We start from the raw sequence: 6,554 nt of genomic DNA, 5'->3' as shown, positions 1-6,554 counted from the left end.
TGATAAACTTGACTTAAGAAGGATATGAAAATACTCAAAAATGTTTAATCACCCTAATCGAAGAACTTTTGAAACGATTACCTAGTCAATTAAATACTTTTAAAAAAGCTTTGATTTTGTCACCAGAATAGTGTGTGAATCACAAGAGGGCGAGTTTCAGGGTCCTGCCAATTCACTATTTGACTTTGAAGGAAAGAAAAGCAGCGCAAACTGAATATTTAAATCTTTTAACTTTCCCATGGAATAACTTTGCTCAGAACCATTCCATCCGACTCTGAAGAATTTTGGATAATTGCTTACGGAGTGAAAACCGCAACAGGCAAAAAAATGTTTGGACATACATATAAGTAAATTCATATTATTTTCCTTGCGGCACTCACATGCTTTGTTGAACGCGTTTTTTCCGTAATGAGTTCAACAAAAAATCGACTGCTGAGTGGAAGATCGACCTATCTCGACAGCCAGCTCGAATACGCTCTATCTCAATGAACTTTTCAAGAACGCCCTATTTCAGAATTCGTTTCAAAAACGCCATATCTCAGCAGCCGATTGAAAAACACCCTATATCAGCACATACAGTGACGAGCAAAACTGTAATATGGTGTAACACTTTTTAATTCAGCCATCGCTATATTTCCAAGTTCTAAAGACTTTCATCCTTTTGTTGTATATTTTTGTTGGTACATCCCTGCTCCCTCTCTCATAACAATTTAAAGTCAATACAACAACAATAAAAAAAACCAGCAGACAAAAATATAAATTGAGGCAGATGTTACAGTTTTGCACTGAAGAAGTGATCACCAGTAAATAATGTAGTTAATCAGGAACCATAAATGTAAATAATAGATTTACTGCGGAAAGGCGGGACCGCACGAAAAGTGGCAAACAAATTTGGAATATGCTACTTGAAAATGATAAGACTGACAAAAAATATAGCCTAAAGTGTTCCCAAGGACAAAGGAAGTCTGTCAAAAAATATTACGGTACGATATCTTGTGAACTTAGCAGCAAGTAGCGATGCAGCCACTATTACATAAGCGCTTAAGGTATTAAACTTTAACGCAAATCAATGGACAGCGAGGCGAAGAATTCCCAAATTGAGCGAAAAGGCATCATAAAGAAGAAAAAAGCAAATTTGATAAAAATACATGTGCGAGTGCGGCAGGATTTTGCTGTATCGCACGAAAACCGAACCGTTGCCTATTGGGATATGTTAGACCGTTCAGAATGCAATAAAAAACATATTTTTAAGTTTCAATTGAAGGTTATTTGGTCCGAAAAGACTAAATTAACCGCTTTCAATTAGATGGCCGGGCATAGTATTGGGTAAAAGACCCAAATTAAGCCCATGCGCAGCATGTAAGAAAAACTGTGAATAACAGTGGTCGGTCAATAATAGTTTGGGGTTGTATTTCAAAAATTTTCTTGGTCTGTTAGTACACATTATGCGTGAGGAACAGTATCTGTTCATATTTCAACAAAATTTGCAAGATGTAGTGGAAAAAATTAGAGTTTCTGCTGAAAAATCACCCAAAACACACTGCACATATTCGCAAATTGATAAAATAAATGACATGTTGCAATGTGGGTTCAAAAATAAAGAGGTTTAAGAATGATAACTGCCGGAAATATTTTTGACGAGGGTTGCCACCTATTTGTAAATTTTAACTCAGTTAAATTGATAAAGTAAATAAGATATTGCCATGTGGGTGTAAACTAAAGAGTTTTAAGAAGGCTTACAGCCGAAAATATGTTTGAAGAGGGTTGCCAGCTGTTTGAAAATTTAACTAAATTTAATTGATAAAATAAATGACATATTGCAATATAGGTGTCAAATTAAAGGAGTTTAAGAAAGATGATTGTTGCAAATATTTTGGAGAAGGACTGCCACCTATTTAAAGTTTTAACTCAATTAAATTGATATAAAGAAAGCTTACATCCGAAACTATGTTTGAGGAGGGTTACCACCTGTTTGAAAATCTAACTAAGTTTAATTTATAAAATAAATGGCATTACAATATAGGTATCAAATTAAAGAACAAGAAAGATGACTGTAGGAGATACTTTTGAGGAGGGCTTCTACCTATTTCAAAATTTTAGCTCAGTTAAATTGATAAAGTAAATGAAATATTGCAATGTGGGCATTAACTTTAGATTTTTAAGAAGGCTTACCGCCGAAAATAAGTTTGAGGAGGGTTGCCACCTGTTGGATAATTCAACTCAATATAATTGATAAAATAAATGGCTGTAGGAAAAATTTTTGAGGAGGGCTGCCACCTATTAAATTGATAACATAATTGAAAAATTGCAATGTGGGTAATAAACTCTAAATTTTTAAGAAGGCTTGCAGTCGAAAATATGTAGGAAGAGGGTTGCCTCCTGTTTGAAAATTTAACTCAATTTAATTGGTAAAATAAATGACTGATTACAATAAAGTATTCAAATTAAAAAGGTTTAAAAAACATGACTGTTGGAAAATCACACGACTAGCAGTAACGACATCGATGAAGAACGTAGTGTAAACAGAGATATTAACGTGGCCTTTCAAAGGTGAAGAATTACCATGATTCCGACCGATACACAATTTCAATTTAAAAGATTGCAATTCCCAATTCGATAGGCATTCAGAATCGCAATCAATAATGCCCAAGGTCAACCTTTGGAAAAGTGTGGTTTAGATTTAGATGCGGATTGCTTCTCAGATGTTGCATGTTCCCGTGTCGGCAAACCAGATATCTGTGATATCTATGCAGAGAATGGCAAAACGACAAATATTGTGTGCAGACAAGTACTTATTACAAAAACAAACTTATATGAAACGTATGATTTGTTTCGTTAATCAATTATTATCTATGTAACAGGAATATGCCACAGCAAAGCGTGGCAGTGTACAGCTAGTTAAAAATAATTTTTTACCAAAGGTCCAATTTCGAACTTTGAAGGCCCATATCTCGATTTCGGAAAACGGAGAAATTACTTTTTTACTTATGACTCAGTCTCTTAAAAAAAGTTGGTTTGTTCTAATACCCAGCCGAGTGCTATACAGTGTTATGAATGGATAAAACAGATCTCTTCTTTGAAGTCAGTACTAAAACTTAATATTTTAATAGTATTTCAAGTGCTTATCAATACTTTACGACACGCACATATTAGCAAGATTGGCCATGTACCTTAAAGTTATTTACTTTTAATTATTTGTTTATAAAAATTCAGTTTGTACTTTAACAAAACCCGAATAAATCCAAGGTTCAATCTTTGCGCAACATTAAAAAAATCAACAAACTTTCGTAAAAATGTCGAGCTTTTTAATTAGATTTCCTAGAAATACATATTTTGAGTATGCAGTTTTGTAGCCCGATCAATTTAAACAAAGTGCAAGTTTAACAGATGCAACTTATCGTTGATTTTTAATGTTTTTTTTTCTTTTTTGAGGATGTGTTGATCATTTTCTTCGTTAAAAAATCATCGAGCATACCGCGATAATATTGAAGAAAATGACCGACTTGGTAAAAAAATATCACACATCAACGGTAAATCCCAGCTACTTTAAACTTGCACTTTATTATACTAAAATTGAATAAGTTAAAAAACTGCAAAATATTAAAAAAAAATAAATAGAAAGCTCGAAATTTTTACGAAAGTTTGTAAATTTTTTTAAATGTTCAAAGATTCTAACTAGCTTTCATACAGTTTTTGTTAAGGAATAAACTATTCGTTTTTTATAAACAAATAATTAAAATGAAAAATATAATAAAATAAATAGTCAAATATAGTCAATATGTGAGTGTCATAAAGTAATGATATTTAAGAAAATCTCTTTCTTAATTAATTAATGTTTCTATATGCAGCTGATTTCGACATTTTGTTTTAATGAGATTTCAAAACTGACAAAGGCAAAAACGAAAAGGCGAAGACAAAAAAGGAATAAAAAAATTCCCCGCAGTGAGTTTTCAGTGGTATATATTTATAGCATTCATCACAAAATTGTACTATAAAGTACTGCGTAGTAGGAAAGTATATTGTAAACGAAATTGTATCAAAAAAGTATAATTGTGCCAAAAATGCCAACACTGGTTCAGCCAACTACAATCAAGCGCAGCTATTCCGCTGCAATTCACTTGATCATGTGGTTGTTGGTTTTTGTTAATATTTCTATTATTAGAATGTTTAACTTTTTTAGGTGTGCTCGTCCTTAAGTTATTTGTTTTTCGTAATTTTATGGCCTTATAACAATTATATTGAACAAGTTTTATTGAGCTCGAGGCCGTTTTTTAATGAAACTTTATTGTGGAAAAGCAACAATAATTTTAAAAAATGGTAGAAGTGATAGCTATTTCGGAAATCCCCACATTTCCTCATCAGTCTTCTTTCAGTAGGATTCGAACCGATGATCCCACTGACTCAGCCAGTTGCCTACGCACTGTGCTAAGTTCGCCTTGTTAATTCTTGTTGCTTATTTCCACTATTTCACATGTTCATTATTTATTCACGTCTACTTAAGGGAGATTTTTTTTATTGCTAGACATGTTTGAGTGTCTGCGTCCGTTTATCGGAAAGTTCGTATATCGGAAAGTTCGTATATCGGAGAGCATTTGTATGAAAAAAAAAAACAAAAATTGTTCGTTCCCAAGAATGTGTCCGCTTAAAGGAGATATCCGCTTATTAGAGCGTCCGTTTATGGGAGCTTTCACTGTACATATAGCACACAAAAAAAATTGTGTGTGCTTTTTACCAGACCCAGACCTACTGACATGTATTTCGACCCGCTGAATCCGAATCTGAGGTCCATTTGACTTCTACACCCTCAAAATTTCTATTAATTTCCGAAAACCCGAAAAAATGGCAACAATTTCGCAAAATTTATAGTTTTAATAAAGCTTTCGGGGTAAATGACGTGAGACATCGTAGCAGAAAGTAAAATTGCGTCGTAGATTTTTTATACATCGCTCACTTGCCGACATATTTTATGAAGTATATACAGGAAAGTATAAGGGAAAAATACCTCACGGTGAGGCTTGACAAATGTCCGGGTCTAAGAACCTCCGGGCTTGGGACAATATCTGCGTGCTGCGGGTGTGCCATTAATTTCCTCGAGTAGCGGTTAAAATCTTTGACATTCTCCAATTTGCCTGATTTCTCCCTTTTTTCGTGATTTTATGACTAGAAAGGGCGAATGGGATTTTCTGTCGAAAAACGGGATTTTTTCCATACCTTACCAAGCAATACAATTTAGTAAGTAATTGATAAGTAAGAAACAGTTCATATTATCAATCCTATCAGCGAAACTTCATTCACTTGAAATTAATTTTAAAACCAAGTTTTTGAGTATTTTGAAAATTTTAGAAAAATTTCTAATCAATAATTCTTTTCAAATGTCTTGAGTTTCTAGATTCTGAAGTGGTTGTAAATTAATGTAAAATAAGTAACAGCAAGTCTTTAGAGAGCATAGTGGGACATTCCCACGACAGCCGGTTCTACGTACCGGAATGACTCGGGTTTTACCCGACCAAGGGCTGTTGTTTCGGCGATCTAACCCCGTTTAGGTCGGCGAAGTATCTCAGAAGTTGTTCGTCTATAGGACTACATTCGCTACGTTTTCTCCTACTCAGTGCTGGCATCGAGTCAAACCCAGGGCCAGAAACCTACACCTGCTGTGTATGCCAGAGACGACTACACCACATCTCCACCTCTGTCAAGTGCAATGCTTGCGAGGGGTGGTGTCACCTCAGAGTCTGCTCAGGACTACGGACACATCGGCAGTGGACCACGTCGTATGTGGCCCCTTGCTGCTCAAACAGAGCAGCCTCCACGGCTAACCTCAGTCCACCAGAGCAGCCTCACACAGTCACCACAGCACAACCACATAATAACACCACAGACCATACCACAGCCACGACCATAGAAAACACACAGCCGCACCACCACCCACACGCCGCCGCCAACAACTCCTGGTTCCTCCTACAATCTGCACGGTATGTCAGACCAGGATACTCCGTAATGTGACATCAGTCAAGTGCAACACCTGCCTTGGCTGGTGCCACTTTAGGGCATGCTCAGGTCTGCGTACCACGCGAGACTGGACGAGGAACTTCGAGGGCCCGGGTTGCGCTGCTCGGTCGCAGACCCCAACTTCGACGCCTCCCGCCACCACCACAGGGCGGCAACCATCACAGAAGCGCACACAGCCAACGGCAGTAAGAACTCACACATCCCTTACACCCCACATCACAACACGTCTCCCGAACCACATGAAGCTCCTTCAATTTAACTGTAACGGGCTACAGAGCAAGATTAAGGAGATAACCGTCTTTATGTGTCGGCATGGTATATTGATAGCTGCGGTCCAAGAGACGAAGTTGCACAGCAATTCAACATTGTTGAATTGTGCCGGGTACAACGTGCACCGTCGAGATCACGAGCGAGATAATGGTGGTGGCTTAGCGTTCATCACGCACCACACCGTGCAGTATCGTCTTATCGAAGCAGACATCGACCGCAGGGATACCACCCTAGAATGTCAGGGCATCGCTATCCGGTCAGGCGATGTTGAGCTC

Source organism: Rhagoletis zephyria, unplaced genomic scaffold, assembly GCF_001687245.7.
Source record: "Rhagoletis zephyria isolate East Lansing unplaced genomic scaffold, Rhagoletis_zephyria_1.1 Rzeph_scaffold_02203, whole genome shotgun sequence".
Taxonomy (NCBI): Eukaryota; Metazoa; Arthropoda; class Insecta; order Diptera; family Tephritidae; genus Rhagoletis; species Rhagoletis zephyria.
Note: the sequence above shows the minus strand (reverse complement) of the source record.